This window comes from Tenrec ecaudatus, chromosome X (assembly GCF_050624435.1).
Source record: "Tenrec ecaudatus isolate mTenEca1 chromosome X, mTenEca1.hap1, whole genome shotgun sequence".
Classification (NCBI taxonomy): Eukaryota; Metazoa; Chordata; class Mammalia; order Afrosoricida; family Tenrecidae; genus Tenrec; species Tenrec ecaudatus.
The window spans coordinates 45925430-45945627 of NC_134548.1; positions in this window are offsets into that span (position 1 = coordinate 45925430).

Here is a 20198-nt window from a genome sequence, read left to right on the forward strand (position 1 = left end):
GAAATCAACTCACGGAAGCAGTATTCAAATTCAAATAAAAATGCAAGACTGAAAATAGAGAACCAGAGATATCAATCTCCAATGAAGACAAATAAAATGAGGGAAAATTGCAGATACAAAACACTTAAGTGGAAAGAAAGACAAGTAGTTCAAAAGAGAACAGTCTATCTTAAATATAAGAAGAAAACATTAATAATTTTTAAAATAAAAAAGACAAAAATCACAAAATCTGGTTAAGAACAAAACAACAGCAAAAGAAAACAGGAAAGGAACTACTCACACAAAAGCAGCTCAGCACAGAAATGCATGAAGAACAAAGAAACCAATAAAGCCACAAACAACATACAGCAAAATGCCAGCAGCAAGCCCACACGGATCAATAATGACAGTGACTGTAAACAGATCAAACGCACCAGCTAAGAGAGAGAATTGCGCACTGGATAAGAAAACAAGACCCATGCATATGCTGCTTGCAAGAAAGACACCTTAAACATAACGACAAAAAACATACTAAAATTCAAAGGACACAAAAATATATACAAAGCTAATTGCAATCCAAAAAAGCAAGAGTAGTAATATTAATTTGCGATAAAATTGATTTCAAGGCAAAGTCCATCATGACAGACAATGAAAGGAGCTGCATCATGATTAAAAGGACACTAGAGCAAGAAGACATAAATCAACTTGACCTAGATATCTACAGAACAGTCCACCGAATAATAACACGATACACATCTTTTTCGGGTGTGTGGAACATTACCTAGAATAGATCATATGTTAGGTCACAAGGCAAGCCTTAATAAGTTCTAAATATTAAAAGAAAAAAGCTAGCTCACTGCCATTGAGTTGATGGGGGCTCATAACAGCCCTCTAGGACAGGGTACTCTTGTGAGTTTCCAAGACTGTAAATCTTTATGGGAGTGAGCGGGTCCTTCTCCCGACTAGCAGCTGGTGTTTTCCAACTGCTCAGCCCAAAGCATAACCACGAGGCCACCTTATGCTGAGTGAAATGAGTCAATCACAAAAAGCCAAATAGCGGATGAGACCACTGTTGTAAAGAAAAACCCAAGACGAAGGATTTCACACCAAAGGAAACAGCAGCCTTTGCTGGTCCCGGGGATGAGAGGCCATGCAAGAGAGAGATGATGCAACAGCGGATAACAGAGGTGCTAGCTAGGGTGAAGGCGAAGAGGATAACATTCGAGAAAGAAAAAAGCAGGCAGGGCAGGCTATTGGGAAGTTTGATAAGCAGTGTAAATTGTTGAGTACAAAACATTATCTGAAATGCAAAATTAATTCACAATAACAATTATTTAAAACCAAACAGCTCACAGTGGGAAAAGAGTAGAAGGGAATTTCTCCTAAAACATTTTAAAGCCCCTTCATATGTTGGTAAAGCCCCTTCATATGTTGTTAGCTGTTGTATGTTGTTAGTTGGGGAGGCCGGTGGGAAGGGAATCCATTTGAGGAAATCCGTGGGAGGGAATACAAGTAACTGGCAGAGGATTGCTTGTTTCAGGGAGAGAAACTGAGTAGACGAGCACAAGGGTTAAAGGAGATTTTTCACTTTTTATCTCTTTGGATTTTGAGCAATGTAAATTTCACTATTTGAAAGCCAAGGTTTTGAGAATGTTGATGGCAACAAATGTGCTTGACACAATGCATGGATTGTGATGAGTTGTACGAGCACGCAATAAAATGATTTTTAATTGACTATTTGTATTTAAAAGATTTGCATAGACTTTTGACGGCTCTTTTGTATCTTCTCCTGCTCTTCTCTCTCCGCATCTGGACTATGAGCAACTTTAAAACATGGGCCATCTCTGTTCATCTTGTTTGTATTTTCCGCACCGAACTTATGGCCTGGAATGTGGTAGAAGCTCAATAAACGTTTCTTGGATTGAACTGATTTCAATGACACAGTGTGTTTGCAGTGGTCAGTAAAAAATAAACCCTGATATCTCAGTGGCTTACCGCACAAAAAAGTTTTAAGGTTTATTTCACAAGGAACAGGGGGCTCTTCTCTAAATGTGACTGAGGAATTTGAATTGCTTCCATTTTGCAAGTCAGCTAGCTTGAAGTTTGTGTCCCACTTCGCAAGCGAGAACGTGTGTTATGGGCAGGAGGTGGGGGTGGGGCAGGGATGTGGGACTGGATTCACACCTACTATATAGGGTCACTAGACCTCGGAATCAACTTGATGGCAATGGATTTGGTTTGGAATTGGTATCATCTACCTCAAGGGGACTCTGGTATACAGTGTGTGCTAAGTATTGCGCTGCCAACGGCAACGCTGACAGTTCAAACCCACCAACCACTCCATGGGAGAAAGATAGAGATGTCTGCTCCTGTAAAGGTGTATTATCTCAGGAACCCTAAGAGCAGTTCTACTCTACACTGCAGGATCCTTATGAGTTGGAACAAGCCCAGCCGTGGGTTGTTATAGATTTCAAAGGAGCTCTGGGTTGACAGTGGTGAACTGCTAGGCTGCTAACCAAAAGCAGTCAGTCCAGATCCACAGAACGCTACAGGTAGTTAGTTTATTGTGCCAACCTGGTGGATAAGCACACGCGGGGTTAATTGAAAGGCGGAGAAATAAATGGCTCAGCGAGTCTCACCTTTCTAGTCTCTTGCTTTCTGATGGTCGGACCAGGGTGCAGCTGCCTTAGCAGTTCCAGTTTGCTTCAGTTTGCAAGGCTGACTTCCTGAAAGACATCCCCAAGGAGAAGCCACATGGACCTACCCCGATGCAGCCCTGGGTGCTGGAGCACCCATGTAAAGACCCCTGCCAGCGCTGAGATGCTTACATGCTCACTGACTCGGCTTTCCTCCTGCAGTCGGCATCATTGCGTCTGTTTTGTGAGATGGAGGAGGACTTTGTGGATTGGTGTGGGACATATGGGTTAATGTTGGACTTGTGGGCTAGGGCAGCACTGGGTTGGGATGTTTTCTGGATGCAAACTTAACCTTTATATAAAACTCTCTCTTATACATGAGAGTCTGCGGATTTGTTTCTCTAATGTACTCAGACTAATACAACGCTCCTCAAGATAAAAAATCCACGTGATCTGCTCCCATAGGTGATTGTCTGGGATAGCCTATAGGGGCAGTTGCACTCTGTCATTTAAGGTTGCTGAGTCAGAATCCCCTCACCAACAAATAACATTACCTATTGCAGGTTAGAATTGCCACATCATTTCTGTTTACATTCCTCTCTCCACCCTCCTGATATCGCCACTCTTACCACTGATCTTGAAGGGATCATCCGTCCTGGATTCCCTGTTTCCAGTTCCTATCTGTACCAGTGTATATCCTATCGTCCAGCCATATTTGTAAGGTAGAATTGGGATCATGATAGTGGGTGGGGAGGAAGCATTTAGGAATTAGAGGAAAGTTGTATGTTTCATCGTTGCTACACTGTACCCTGGCTGGCTCGTCTCCTCCCCGCGACCCTTCTGTAAGGGGATGTCCAGTTGCCTACAAATGGGCTTTGGGTTCCCACTCCGCACTCTCCCTCATTCACAATGATATGATTTTTTGTTTTTGATACCTGATACCTCAACCCTTCAACACCTCATGTTCACACAGGCTGGTGTGCTTCTTCCATGTGGGCTTTGTTGCTTCTGAGCTAGATGGCCGCTTGTTTACCTTCAAGCCTTTAAGACCTCAGATGTTATATCTTTTTATAGCAGGGCACCATCAGCTTTCTTCACCACATTTTCCTTCAGTGATTGTGTCAGGAAGGTGAGCATCATGGAATGCCAGTTTAATAGAACAAAGTATTCTTGCATTGGGGGAGTATTTGAATTGAGGTCCAATGTCCATCTTTTACCTTAATACTAACCCTATAAATATATGTAGATAGATCTATTTCTCCATATAAATATATATTTACATATGTACATGCCTGTATTTAAACCTCTATAAATGTCCTTTGCCTCCTAGTCCTTTCCTCTATTTCCTTTTACTTTCCTCTTGTCCCACTATCATGCTCAGCCTTCATTTGGGTTACAATAATTCCTCTGCGTTACAGTAATTCCTCTCAGTTACATTACCCTTGATCACGCCCTACCAGGCCTCCTACACCCTCCTCATCACCTATTTGGATCACTTATTATTCCCTTGTCCCTGGGTGTGTTAATGCCACTTCAATAGGAAGACTTTTATCATTGCTAGTGGTACTGTAGAATTCTACAAACATTACAGAAATCAGAATGGTGCTTCTTTCAACAAATCCAAATACAAGTACCTTATGATTCAGCAAGCGCTTTCCTGGGTGTATACCCTAAAATCATAATTACAACAGAAACATACACCTATGTTTATTGCAACAAATTCCACAACAGCAAAACTGTGGAAACACCCAAACCTCCCAACTACAGAGGAATAGGTAAACAAACTCTGGTATAGTCATACTATGGAATTTTAAGCATCAATTGTAAAAAATGACAACTCTTAAAACACTGCAAGACATGGACAAAACTAGAGAACATTGAGCTTAGCAAACTCAGTCAGTGTTACAACGAAAAATATTTGATATCACTATTGTTATAAGGAAAAATAAAGAAGAATGCACATGGTTTAAACACCTATAGAGAAGACTTTGATGCCTACAAGGAGGCCAGGTGTAGGGGTGGGAACACAGAGAGGTGAAGGGGGGGGGGGAGAAGTAAAAGGGAAGGTTTAACAGGATATAGTTGATTTCATTTCTCAAAACGAGCTGTGTTTTATATAGATAGATAGTATGTTTCTTTAAAAAACAAAAAAATCCCACCATATTCCTTATCCCTCAAATCTAAATAGTGGTTTAAGTGGCTTTGGGGGAGGGAAGGTGGGGGAGACAAAACAGAAAAAAAGAAGGAAAAGTAAAATTCAAATGGACTTGGAGTCTTTAGTGACAAATTCATCTGAAAAAAAGGTAACTCTTTTCTCTGTTCTGCTAATGTAGAAACCAAGAAATTCACTGATTTATCTAACTAAAGAACAAACCAAAAACCCTCCCAGTTTGCAATTCTGAATGGACAAAACTACGAACCAGCCCAGGAAACATGACGTGACATTTATTCTTTTGGTTGAAATAAATCCATGAGACAGATGAGAATAGCTACTCTGTTTAGGTCACTGTGACATATCTTCTAAGATTTAAGAATTTTCATTTCTCAGAATTGGTTTCATAAGCAGCATGAAATCCTCTAAGAGAAGCTAAGTCACTGAGGGATTGCAGGTTTTAACTGTTTCCATTCCTAAATGGCTGTTTTCCTTTGGTATCCAGTTCTGGTCAAGAATTACTGGGAAGACAAATTGTTGGCGCTCTCATCAAACATTATTAGAATATGGAAGAAAACTAACCTTGACCTCTACCTCACACCATATGCAAAAAATCCACCTAAGATGTATATTAGAACGTTATAAAAATATAAGTACTGGAGAGCTGGAAAGGTAGGTGTACTTTGAACCCCCATACAAAGATGGTTAATCTTCTAAATTACCTAGAGGTCAGTTTTGAAAGGTACATTGTTTGATCTGTAAATTGACTCAAGGTATTTACCTAAAAGTGCAAAATAGTTAGGTCACATGCTAACGTGAAAATGATTTGTCTAAAATGGGTTCATAAGCAAATGTGGTGAAGAAAGCTGATGGTGCTCAGCTATCAAAAGATATAACGTCTGGGGTCTTTAAGGCTTGAAGATAAACAAGCGGTCATCTAGCTGAGAAGCAACAAAATCCACATGGAAAAAGCACACCAGCCCATGTAATCATGAGGTGTCGATGGGATCAGGTATCAGGCACCAAAGACCCAAAACAGAAAATCATATCAATGTGAATGAGGGGGAGTGTGGAGACCCAGAGCCCATCTGTAGACAATTGGTCATCACTTTACAGAGGAGTCACAAGAAGGAAAGAGCCCAGTCAGGGTGAAGTGTAGCACTGATGAAACATACAACTTTCCTCTAGTTCTTTAATGCTTCCTCCCCCCACTATCATGACCCCAATTCTACCTTACAAATCTGGTTAGACTAGAGCATGTACATGGGTACAGATAAGAGCTGGAAACACAGGGAATCCAGGACAGATCAACCCCCAGGACCAATAATGAGAGTAGCAATACCAGGAGGTTTAAGGAAAGGTGGAAGGAGAAATGATCTACATATAATCCCCTCCCAGGGGGATGAACAACAGAAAAGTGGGTGAAGGGAGATATCGGTCAGTGTAAGACAAGACAAAATAATAATAATTTATAAATTATCAAGGGTTCATGAGGGAGGGAGAGGGGAAAATAAGGAGCTAATACCAAGGGTTGAAGTAGAAAGAAAATATTTTGAAAATGATGATGGCAACAAATGCACAAATGTGCTTAGCGCGATGGATGGATGGATTGTGTAAAGAGCTGTATGAGCCCCCAATAAAATGATTTTTTTTTAAAAGAAAATGATTTTGTCTTCTATCCCCAAAATACTTTCTTAATAAAATATTTACATGGTGATAAGTGAAATTCAAGATGGGCAGCAATTCTTTTGTTTTGTAAAAACAATTGAATATATAGCTTTGATTTTAAAAAAATTCCATTTTTTCCCCCTCCCAGAAGGGTCACATGGAAGGGACAATTCATCCAGGGTGTAGTATGGCACCGATGAAACACAACATTCTTCTCGCTCTTTAATGCTTCTTGCCCCCACTGTCATGACCCCAGTTCTACCTCACAAATCCTGCTAGATTAGAATATGTACATTGGTACAGACAACTGCTATACACACACGGATTCCAGGACAGCTAAACCCCTCAGAAACAGAAACGGGAGTAGTGATACCATGAGGGTATGGGGAGGGTGTGTGTGTGTCGGTGGGGGGGGACTGATAGCAATTATATATATATAAAACAAACTCCCCCCCCCCGGACGAATAATAGAAATGTGGGTAAAGGAAAACAGCGAGGGTGAAGGAGAGGGGGAAAAGAGAAGCTGGTATAAAAGGGCTCAAGTAGAAAGATGTTTTGAAAATGTTGGCAACGTATGTACAAGTTCGCATGATATAACGGATTTATGGGTTGTTAAGATATCTGTAAGAACCCCCAGTAAAATTATTTTTTGTGTGGTAACCCCTCGTATTGTTATTGGTAAGTGCTGTGGAGTTGGTTCCAGCCTCACAATTGCTCTTATGTTTGCGCCCCTTGTTGCGGTCACTGCGTCAGTCCACCTTGTTGAAGGCCTTGCTCTTTTCTGCTGCCCCTCCACTTTACCAAGCAGGATGTCCTTCTCCAGGGACTGGTCTCTCCTGACGACATGTCCAAAGTACGTGTGACAAAGTCGCACTACTCTTGCCTCAAAGAGACAATTCTGGTTGTACTTCTTCCAAGACCGATGTTTGTTCTTTTAGCAGTCTGTGGTACTTTCAATTTTCTTCTCCAGCGCCATCATTCCAATGCATTTCTTCCTCTTCAGTGTTCTTTATTCAATGCCCAACTTTCACATGCATGTGACTTATGGCTTCAGGTTGAGCACTTTACTCCTCAAAGCAACATCCTTGCTTTTTAACACTTTAAAGAGAGGCATTGTTCAGCAAAGCAGAATGCATGATTTGATCTCTTGACTGCTACTTCCGTGAGCTTTGGATAAGGATACAAACCAGAAGAAATCCCGGACAACTTCAATCTTTTCTCCATTTATCATGATGTCACTTATTGGGCCAGTTGTGGGAATTTTGTATATATGTTTTATGTATATAATTTTTAAAAATTGACTTTCCTGTCCCTCCTTTTTCAACCCCATCACCCTCTGCAGCTTCTCTGTAACCATCAATGTCTATTTCTTTGGGCATGAAATCCTGTTTTCTTGATGTTTCTTTTATAACAGTGGTCTTATATCACATTTGTCTTTATGTGATTGACTAACTTCAACTCGGCCAAATAGCTTCCAACATCATTCATGTCATGAAGCATTTGACAGTTTCATTATTCTTTAGATATATTGTACATTTGTACCAAAGTTTTTAAATCTATGTATCCATAGCCATTTCCCTTTCCTTTAAGAACTAAATATAAGGCTACTGAATCCATCCTGCAAACCAAGGAAAGTTGAGTGCCTCACTCAAGGTCTCCAAGGGGTTTCAGAGTGGTCACATTTCTCCCCCTCATCTCGCATCCTAGTTTCCTGTTTATCCCTACAGGCATTTCGGCACCTTTGGCAGTTTGTCCCCTTACAACTGGATTTTGTCCCTCTTGCTTCGCTTGTCCAACACAAAACACAGCCACTTCTCCAGGGTGGATGATACCTTCAGGACCAAGGGTGTGAGGGACGATGCTGGGAGAGTGGAGGGTGAGTGGGTTGGAAAGGGGGAACTGATTACAAGGATCCACATGTGACCTCTTCCCTGGGAGAGGGACAGCAGAGAAGGGGGGAAGGGAGACTCCGGATAGGGCAAGATATGACAAAATAACGATGTATAAATTACCAAGGGCATATGAGGGAGGGGGGAATGGGGAGGGAGGGGGTGGGAAAAAAAGGGGACCTGATGCAAGGGGCTTAAGTGGAGAGCAAATGCTTTGAGAATGATTGGGGCAGGGAATGTATGGATGTGCTTTATACAATTGATGTATGTATATGTATGGATTGTGGTAAGAGTTGTTTGAGTCCCTAATAAAATGTAAAAGAAGAAAAAAAAAAAACACAGCCACTTCTGAGATGAAGTTGGCTCCCACCTAGAATTTCCAACCGTTACATATATCCTCGTCTACCACTCCTAGAAGTGGAATTACTAGGTCATGAACCAGGCTTCCAAATTACTCTCCAGAAAGGTTGATACTAATCCCTTTCCCATTAGCAGTGCTGCACCCCAGTATATTCTGGGCCTTCAAGTATATAAGGATGATAATGATCCTGGGGCAAATGCTCTCCTTGTTTTGTCAACCAGAAAATCAACGCAAGTCCATGGGTGCTGGGTAACGTCTGAGTTGTCATAGTAATAACAAGTGTCCCTGGGAGAAATGATCCTCTTCTGCAACCTTCCGTATCTGAAATGGTGTCACCCCCAAGAGCTTAAAAAAAAAAGTTTTCCATGATGCCATCGTCCTCACTCGTTGACTCATTCACGTCAAAATTCTTTTTGAGCAAAAAATTAAAAAAATTTATTAAGCACCTAGTTTTCACATGAACTATAAATGTATGCCAAGCCAGAGACTATTCCTAGAAATAAAGGGATTCCCAATCACTGTGGTATAAAACTGTTTGCAAGCTTGCATTTCTTACTGCATTTGGACCTGAGAAAAATCAACTGCGTGCCTACAATTCTGCCCATTTTCCAGGTGAACAAAGAAACCACACCAAAACAAAACCACACTCACTGCCATGGAGTCGATGCTGACTCATAGCAATCCTACAGAACTGATTAGAACTGGCTCTGTAAATTTCCTAGACCATAACTGCTTATGGGAGTAGAAAGCCCCCCTTTTCTCCCACGAACCAATGACCTTGAGGTTAGCAATCCAGTGAGTAACCACGAGAACTACCTAGAAGCAGCACCGGGGAGCAAGAGTCAGGACCAGACCCTTGAGAACCCTGTGAACCGTTCAGCACAGGTCATATCGTCCACTCAGCAATGCCCTGCCAAGTCCACCTTCACCGATGCGGACTCCTGAGACGGGGAGTCTTAGAGTGTTTTTTCCCCCAGGGTTCATTAGAACACCTCGCAGAAGGGCTGTATGGGCAGGATCTAAACCCTTCCTTCCACCAGATGAGTCTGGAAAAGGCTACCTGGACCCTCAGCAGAGCAAGAGGATCCAAGCAGGCATCCCTGAAAATGGTGCTCACCCAGCAGACCTCGGGAGAATGTGTCCCTGAGACTTAAAACCCGGCTGGGTGGTGTCTACTGCAGAATGACTGGCGTTCAAGGGCCGGGGGGGGGGGGGTGAGGGGAGCGGGCTCCCCTGAACAGGCAAGCTTTCTGCGGCTGCCTTCGGACTTGTGCTGCCCAGGGTCAGTAGGAGTGGCAGGCTATGGGTTGGGCTGCGTTTGGCTTTAACGGCCTTGGCTTCCTTCAGGAGGCCATTTCCGTTGTCGTGGGATGCTGGGCCGAACTGTGCTCTGGCGACTGGATTCCGGCTGAGACCGGCGTTTCCTAGAAGCCCCTCCCGGGCGAGGGTTCGCCAGCAGAGGAACTGGGGCGAGGCGTGTGGGGCGGAAGGGGAGCGGCGGCCGCTACCCGGGGCGGCTTCCCGTCAGATGGCGTGACCGAGCGAAGCGCCGGGCCGACCTGGGCCGGGCCGCTCCCGGCTTCTCCGACTCGCCAGGGCTCCGCCTCCAGCTCCGGTTTCCTCGCGGGCTCCGCTACGCCGGCGGCTGCCTGCAGCTCGTCACCAGGGCCTTGGCGCTGGCCCCACGGGGAGGGGGGAGGAGGAGAGGGCGCGCGCGCGCACGCGCGGAGGCCGCCGCTTTTCCTTCGCTCGCGCCTCCGGCCCCGCCTTCCCCGCCCCACTTGGGCGCTCTGACGCGCAGGGCCGCGTGAATTTTCCCGCGCGCTCTGATTCGTTCAGCCGCGCCCGCGTACTTCCGGCAGGCTGGCTCGAGTCTGCGCGCTCTCACTCGCGGCCCCTCCTTCCAGACCTTCTGCTCCCCCCCCTTTCCACCCCCCCCCCCCCCCAGCTCTTCTCACACCCGGGAATGTGTTCCTTCCCGGCCTCAGCTTTCCTGCCTTAAATCCTGCCGGCTGCACTGCCCACACATTTCGCCGCTTTCCTTTCCCTGAAAAATAACATTGGGAAAGAATTGTTCCCGAATGGTGAAGCCGAATCCCCGCTCCGCCCCGCCCCACCCCACCCCACCCCACCCCACCCCTGCGCTTTAGAATCTATAGATCACGTGTGCTTGATAGACAATGGACGTGTGTGCGGTTTAACATTAAAAAAAAAAAACCCACTGCCAGGAAAGGAAAGGAGGTTGGTAGATGAATAAGTAGAGGAGGAATAAATGTTGGCCTTCAGAAAGTGAGTCCAAAAGTATTGCTACAAAATCATAAATTAAAAAAAGACACCTTGATTAAACAAAATTGGACTAGAACAATTGTGAGGATGGCATAGGGCCCGGCAGCGGTTCATGCTGTTGTGCACGGGCTGCTCAGACGCAAAGCCATCTTGGTGGCACCTAGCAACAACAAGATCAAAATGTAAAGCGATTGGTTCTTGACACAGGTTCCATCTAGGTCTATATATACTTGGGAAGCCGGGGGTTCCTTTTCTGGAACCTTTCCTCAGCCAGGAGCCCTGGTGGTGTAGTGGGTAATGCATTAGGCTACAATCCTGCAGGTCGGTACCAGATACTCCGGATGTGTGAGTGTGAGTGAGTGAGTGAGTGAGTGAGTGAGTGAGTGAGTGAGTGAGTGAGTGAGTGAGTGAGTGAGTGAGTGAGCGAGCGTGTGTGTATGCCGGGCCTTTTCTACTCCAGTTAGTTTCAGAAACTCACAGGGCCAGTTCTACCCTGTCCTGCCCTATAGGGTCACTATGACTTGACATCAACTTGATGGCAATGAGTTTTGACCCTTCCCTAGAGAATTCTACATTCTTCTGTTTACACTAGGTCCTCAAAGGATACCGATTGAGTTCCTTTTCAATCTCCTTTGAGCTAGGTGGTGGACTAAAAGGAAGCCTGAAGGTGCCGGATCAGGGCTGCAGGGGTGGTTGGGGTAAGGTTTCCTAATGCAACTGTCATAGGACAACCCTGGCTCTCCTAAAAGAATTGAGCAGGTGCACCGTCTTGAGGGGGGTGGGGTGGGGGCCTTTCCTGGCCTTTTTCTCTCTAATATGGCTTTCAATTAAAAAAAACTTTAACTGAAAATTCGATCAAGATGAACCCTTTGGAATCCCAATATACAGTCCATAACCTTCTGAGCTGACCTCTCACCCTTGAAGTGAATTGGCCCAGCAGGTCACCTTGGGAGCCACTGTTTTGGTTGACATGTTTGTTTTTAAGTACCCTAAGGAGGCTAAGATACGTGTATTATTGAGAGAACTTATCTGCAGCCATCCAATGAGCTCAGAAACCTGTTTAAACAGGTTTTATTTGGAATAAACCCTAATAAGGATTTTTACATACATTTGTACATATATAGAAGTGGGACAGGAGAACAAGAAATAGCTGAAAAATGGGGGAAGAATTTGGTAGCTAAGACATTTTTATTAGCAAGTTTTACCATGAATCCTTAGGACACAGCCAAAGCAGATCATCACTGCAGTCCCTGTCCGGGGTCTGTATCTCTCCTCTGTGAATTGCAAGAGAAAGGAGTGATTCTTAGCTAAGAAATGAAGTTCTTTGCACTTGTACTATGAAATTACACGTGAATGGAAGCAAACACAATGTCCAAAGGGGCTTTGCACATTATAAAACCTGAGAGGAAAATGCCCAAGAGCTACTCCCGAGGTAACCTGCAAGCCCTCCTGAGGTTGCCATGAGTCAGAATCAACTCAAGGTGATGGGGTTTGTTTTGTGTGGGGGAGGTTTTTCTCAGTGCTGCTGCTGCGGTTGTTTTTAATTCTGAGATGTGTTATCAAGACTGTAATGTGAAAATAAATAAATATATCCAAGAGCCCGTCCTCCTTCCCCCTTCTAGTTCCCTCTCTATGCAACAATCGGAGGGTTTGTTGTTTTTCATTTCTACTCGGAGGCCCCATTTCTTTCCTCTCGAATCCCCGTGAAGTTCCAATAGAGAAACATTTTGAAACTCTGCATTCATTTCATAGGGGTCAGTATCTATGCAGAATAAATGCTCGGTGGCAGTTTTTGTTTGTTTCTTAAATCAAACCTGTCTCTCCCTATCCTTTGACTCACAGCCTTATGTCACCCCAGTTGCTTTCAAACAGCCCTGCCCGCCTCAGGTGGCCACTTTATCAAATGAAAGAAAGGTGTCTGACTTTGGCAATTTCCCTTCCCTCCCCTGAATTAATCAAATCGGCCCACAGAGCTGTGACATTTTATTTCCACCAAGCAAATATAGATTGCTTTCCCCCTGGTCGGCGGCAATTTAAGGGGGTCCAGAGCGCACACCCCCCCCCCCCCCCCAGTTCCTGCAGCACTCTTCAAAGAGAACAATGGCCAAAGAACAGGGAACGCTTGGAGCCGTCCTCAGCCACAGTCTTGTGGGCCACAGTTGGAAACCAAGCAGCGGTTCATCCTCAGAGACACAAAGAAAGGACCGTCTTCTCTGCTTGGGTCCCCAGGGAACTAAAGTCTTGGCTCTACCTGCGTTTCCATCTCCAACTTACTGGGTTGGCTTCTGGAGGCCTAGGTTGGTTTCCAGTGGCCGTTGTTACACATTGTCACAAACAGACCTGTGTTCTCTCACAGATCTGAAAGCCTAGAAGTCTGAAAGCAAGATGTTTGCAGGGTCTATTGTCCCTGGCCTCCTCTATCTTCCAGAAGTTGCCAGCAATTCTTGGTGTGCTGTGGCTTATCTCTACATTGCTATGTGTCTTCTCTTCTGTCTCGAATTTCCCTCAGCCTTTACTTTTAAAACAAACTTTTTAAAAATTGCCATGAAAAAGGAGGGGGCTTCAAAAAGTTCATGGAAAAATGTGTAGAAAAGATCATGGCATTGTCCCAAGAACTTTATGAAGCCCCCTCATCCACCTAACAAAACTAGAGCATTTCAAGGAATACTACATGGCGTGGATTATATCTGTCGCGTGGTAGAGTGTTGTATAAACATTCTAGTTCACCTTTACCAAGCATTCCACCACGCTGAGCATAAACTCACTGTCCCTAAGCGAATAAACCTTTCTCCTTCCTTCCTACCCCTGATAACTATTAATAATAATCTTTTCAGATATACAGTTACCAAATGTTTTTCTCCCAATCTGTTTTCTTAGGAACTGTCTTTCTCTTGTAAACTCACTTGTTGGATTTAGTGCCCACCTCGATAATCCAAGCTGATCATCTCATCCCCAAACCCTTAATTTTGTCTAACTAAGGTCATAATCACAGGTTCTGGATTTAGGATGTGGACATACCATAGGGGCTCTGGATGGGGAGGCACCATTCAACTCACTACAAAGCTTTATCTTCAGGGATTCCAAAGTATAGGCTTGCCAATCTTTTAAAGAAGTGTTCAAACCTCCTCCCTGGGGGATGGGCAATGGGAAGGTGGGTGAGGGGAGACACCCGGCAGTGTAAGATAAGATAAAATAATAATTTATAAACTATTAAGGGTTCAAGGGGGAGGGGGAGCAGCGAGGGAGAGGGAGGGAAAAAAAGGAAATCGAGCTGATTCCAGGAACCCAAGTGGAAGGCGAATTTTGAGAATGATGAGGGCAACGAATGTATAAGGGTGCTTTACTCAATTAATGTATGTATGGATTGTGATAAGAGTTGTATGAGCCCCAATAAAAAGAAGTATTAAATTAAAAAAAGAAGAAGTGTTTGACATTTCCACAAAAGTTGTAAAGTTATTTCAGTTTATTTTTTAAAAGGTGGGGGCATGGGAGAAATACACATGGATGAAGCTTCTGGTGAATCCCATCCCTGACCAGAGACCAGGTGTGTGAACAGCCTCGCTATCACGCAGAATGCATTGGAATGTGGATTCTTGTGGACAAAGTTAGGTTAAAATTTAACACATTATCATTTGATCTCCCTTTTGATCCATTTTTAATTTGTTTTACTTTTTAATATTTTCTGCCTTCGGTGGAGGTTTTTCTGTTTTACTTTGTTATTCTTGTTAGCTTTTTTGTTTTCTTTTTTACTGTTTTGCTGTATATGAAATCCCGATAGGTAAGTCTAGAGGCAGTAACTGGATGAATGGTTTCTCGGGGCTATGGTAGGGGAGGTTGGGGGGAAATGAAGAGCTAATAACGATCAGGACAAGAATTAAGAAAATGTTCTACAACTCACTGCGGTGATGAATATACAACTCTTCCTTATGTGATTGAATTACTGAATTGTATGATATGGGAATTATATGGGAATAAAAATTATTTTTAAAAAGCTGTTTTCATGAACACTTCCTATTGTATTTAGCAACGATCTTACTGACACCACCTGGCAAGCCAGGTGGCATTTTGCTCCATGCGCCATCGAAGCAGATCACCCCAAGTCTCAGCCCTGTGGTCTCCCCATTTTCTCCTCCCTCCTCGTGAACTTTCATTCAACTTTGCTGGCTCCCCATGACTTGAGGTCCTTTCTCTCCCTCCGGCACTAACCAGTTGAATCCTCCCCAATTACTCCAGTGTGATATGCCAACTTACCCACCACCCTCCTCAAACAAACATCCCCCAGAATCAGAGTCCACATTTTCTGGTAGTAAAGGGAAAGGTATTCAAAAGGCTTTGTCCTTTTTTGGTTTCTTCTTTTATTATGATTATCACTATTATTACTTTTTTAATTAGGGCAAAATTCATATAGCATAAAATTCGTCTATGTAAAGTGTACAATTCAGTGGCGTTTGGTACATTTACGATGAACTATAGATCTAGCTAGTTCAAAACTTTTTCATCAACTTCAAAGGAAATTCTATATCCATTAAGCAGTTAGTCTCCCTACCCACCCACGCCCCCTTCCGCAGACCCTGGCAGCCAACCACCAGTCTCCTTTCTGTCTCAAATGATTTGATTCTTCTGAACATTTCATATAAATGGCAACTACACTATGTGGTCTTTGGTGGCTGGCTTCTTTCACTTAGAATAATGTTTTCAGGTTCGTCCACATGGTGGTAATCACATTCCATCCTTTTTATTGCCAAATAATATTCCATTGCTCGAATATACACCATTGTCTTTCTCCACTTAGCTGTGGATGATTAGGTTTATTTATTTATTTTGTTAGCCTCCCTTATGGCAGCGTTCCATTCATTCATTTCACAAATATTTACTGAGAGAGAATTATGGTTCAAGGAGTTGGTGACACACTAGACATAAAGAACAAAAATCTCTACCCCCCAACAAGCTTACAATTTTGGTGAGGGGCAGATTATAAATAAGATAAATAAGTAGAACACAGTTGATCCTCATCATTCTTGGTAGTTGTGTTCTATGAAATCACCATGAGCCTTGAACTAGTGGATCCTAGGAGAAATACAGAGTTAAGTTTCTGCAAGCTTCTGGTCATATTTTCATCAATTGATCGGTACTTAATTTTATGTGTGCTTCTTTTTTTTAATCATTTCATTGGGGGCTCTTACAGCTCTTATAACATTCCATACATCAATTGTATCAAGAATATATGTACATATGTTGCCATCACCATTTCCGAAACATTTTCTACTTAAGGCCTTGGTATAAGCTCCTCTTTTGCCCCCTCCCTCCCCCACCCTCATGTATCCTTGATCAATTATACATTGTATTGCTATTTCATCTCCATTGTCTCCCTTCAATCATATTTCTGTTATTCATCCCCTGGTTGGGGGGGTGTTATATATCCAATCTTATATATCCCCCTTTCTCACCCTTCCCCCTCCCAGGCTATCCCCTCATGATATCCACACTCCCACTACTGTTCCTGAGGGGTTTATCTGTCCTGAATTCAATGTGTCGAGAGCTCTGATCTGTACCAATGTGTGTTCTCCGGTCTAGCCAAATTTGTAATGTGGAACTGGGTCATGGTAGTGGGGGGTAGGGGAGAAGCATTCAGGAACCAGAGGAATGATGTGTGTTTCGTAAGTGCTGTACTGCACCTTGGTTGAATCACCCTTCCTTATAACCCTTCTGTGGGGGGATATCCAATTGTCCACAGATGGGCCTTGGGTCTCCACTCCAAACGTCCTCTTTTACATCGATATAGTTGTTTGTTTGGGATCTTTTGATACCTGGTCCCATGGATACCTCATGATCACACAGACTGGTGTGCTTCTTCCATGTGGGCTTATTTGCTTCCGAGTGTGTGCTTCTTTTTAAAGATACTTTATTAATTAGATATTGTCAACCCATTACCACTGAACTCAGAGCCAGCAATACTATCTAACTCATACCTGAACAGCGCTTATCTAACACACATATTTTCACCGTAAGGCACATCACAGCCTTCTAGAGCTTAGGGACGTTAGCACTTCAACACTAAGCCTGGAAGCCCTCTTAAACAGGAAAGCCACCAACAAAAAGGCCCAAAGTATGAAAACCACGGCACTCAGTTGACCACAAAAAGGACACTTGTTTCTAGTATGGCAGCAGAAACACGAACTCAGTGCATCACCTCCTTTAGCCTCCACTGGGAATGTGAGTTAGGCGACTCCATCTTTTCCCCCACTTTTTTACCATTCTGCCCATATCCCAAATCATAAGTATTGATTTAGAGGTTACAAATAAATTCGAGTGAGTAGGCACTATCACAAATACAGGATCAGCAAATGATGGGGTTCCATTACAAAGAAGACGCTAGGTTAGTGGAACTAAGGAGAAAAATTAATAAATAAGGCAGGAAAGAAGGATCGGTTACTGATTGGAAGGGGCCATCAGAGGGAGGGACTTCCTGGGGATCACAGGCCATTTCCTGCTTCTCTGTCTAGGTGCTGGCTGGGGTGTGTTTCCATGCAGAAAACACAAGGAGCTGTAAGATTTGTGTGCTTCTTTATAGGTAGGTTACACTTCAATAAAAATAAATTAAAAAATATATTATGTTTCCGTTTTCTCAGACAAGGAGGCTTCCTGAATGTCTCTCTGGTTCGGATTCTCACAAAACGAATTTTGTCAAACCAGATGGTTCTTTACCTTGGAGGTCCAACTGAACTCCTCACCCTGCTCTCCGGCGACCTTAACATGTCACCAGAGCGTATGTGTTGGTTTCAGCATCACCGACCTTCACTTCCGTCCTGGAGATTTCTGACTCCGTCCAGCTCCCTCTGCTGAGCTGTGACCCTCAGTGGGCAGTCGGGCTTTACAATTCCCATGTGGTGGACAATTTTACTTTCTTCCCTTCTTCTTCTGAAAAGCACATGTCTGCCATTAACTTCAGCCCAACTTGGTTCTTTTTAAAATAATTTTTAAAAAACTCCTGACCTTAGCAAGAACAAACTTTTTATTTATAGGGAGTGAATGGCTATGAACTCACAAGAGTGGAGGAGAACAGCAACAGGCTGTAATTACAGGCAATTATGCTAAGAGGAGAAGGGGGCGGGGCTTAAGTATCAATTAAAGAAAATAGTTAAGAGTTTCTTCTGATGTTCTCCTGCCCCCATACTACCCAACCTACCCACCCGAAGTCAAGAAGCCAAGCAGTTGCCATCCTGGGGGCTCCCTGTGTTTGGAGTAGAACTGCGCTCAACAGAGTATCAAGGATGTGACCTTTCAGAAGCAGATCACCAGGTCTTTCTTCCTAGGTGTCTCCAGTGGGTTTGAATAACTAACCTCTCAGTTTGCAGTCGAGGACTTCAATGTTTCCATTCAGTGTCTCATAGGAGATAATGTGAAAGTGAACTATTTGGGGGGGGGGAAGCTGGATAGATGATAAAAATTGATCTTGAATAGGACAGCAGGGTGAAACACGTCCTCAGGAATAATATTTGATAGGAGAAGAGGCAAGAAGGGAGGACATTTTGTGTTCTCCAAAAGCCAGATCCCAAGGAGACATTTACTAATACAAATAGGAAAGAAGTTGGCCAAGACTGTCAAGAAGAGGTGGGTTGGGTTTAGTTAATGGGAGAGGTAGAGGGATGTTGGCTGACAGATTTCTGAGTGTCCAAGGCAGAGAAGCTGCTAGGTCCAGGGTCAGGGCTGCCCAACTTTAATTCTGGCTAGGAGCCAGTGCAAAAAAAGGATAAGATAGCTTTCAGTGCTCACTCTCAGAGGTTGCCAGGCAGCCAAAGGGGGGGGGGGAGCCCTAGAAGTTAAGGCTGAGAAGACTTAGTTTGCAGATCAAAGCTCCTCACCTTTTTGTCAAAACAGCTCAGTCAACTCACAGTAGTAATAAAAGCCTTGCATTCAAACAAGGTTTTATTGTGAACCAAGCACTCTAAAGAGTTTTTTTTTAAAAGAGTATTTCATTCAATTATTTCCTAAGGTCCTGATGAGGGGTGAAGTCCTAAAGGCCCAGAGCTCTGAGAAGGAGCCCAGCGAATTAGGGTCCCTGCTCTACTCAGGGGTGATTATTATTTCTAGGTCCAAAGCTTGGTGGAAGGGATGGAACATTCATTGGAATGTAGATTCCCAGGGGAAAGTCCCAGTAAAAATGGTGTGGCAGGGATAGCTGATCTCCTCGAACTTCACAAGGAGGAAGAAGAATCAAGATCAACAGCCCAAGGCGGATTTCTATAAGGTGGCAGTCAGACATGCCTCCACCCTCTGATCTTCTCATCAACTCTGACATCATCTGTCCCTTCCTTGCCACTCTCTATTTCTTACTGGTTTCAAAAATCCTTTACAATGGCCACCATTCAGAACTCACAGATGATATTCAAGATTATGAGATGAGAAACTGGAAACAAAGATTGATCAAGTGACTTGTCCATGGTCAGTCAGGAGGCGAGAAGGTCGTGGTGTGACATCTAGTGTGTATGCTGCCTCTACACAGTCTCAAGAGTCCTTGTGTGACTAGGGGAGACTTCATGCATTCTGTGAGATGTGTGGCTTGCTTACTTGGGAAAGATCATCAGTAAAGACCAATGGCTAAGAAAGAAACATCACATTTAGTTTTTGTGAACTTGCTGTAATTTTCTTCACTTTCAACCTGAACTTACATATGAGCATTTGAGGTTCTGTTCCACAGTTGGCCCCTGGACTTAGTTCTTTGATAGGTTTATTGGTATATACGTCACATATCATACACTATAACCATACAAGCAGATTAAGAAGAGTTGTACAATCATCACCACAATCAATTTCAGAACGTCTCATACTTATTGTTAGCTCCCCATTTCCCCTGTTCTCCCCTTATCCAGTTATTATCTCTATAGAGCTACCTATCCTCGACTTTATATACAGAAACTCATACAAAGCAAAACACAGTCATACAAAGAAAACAAGTAAAAAACACCCAACAGCAATGACTAGACAAAACACAGAAAAATCTCAATCGAGTAGAAAGCAGAAAATATGAAAAGACAAAACAACTTTAAAATGGGTCAAAAAGGAGAAGAAACAATAGGGTGTTATATTTTAACCAAACTACATCTGCCGTAATTGAATTTATAATGTTCTCTGTCCGATCGCAAGGCAATGCATATCCCTCGAGAAAGGTCAGTTGGAATTCATGAGAGACTTAATCCATGTGGGGACCCTGCAAATGCATTTTGGGC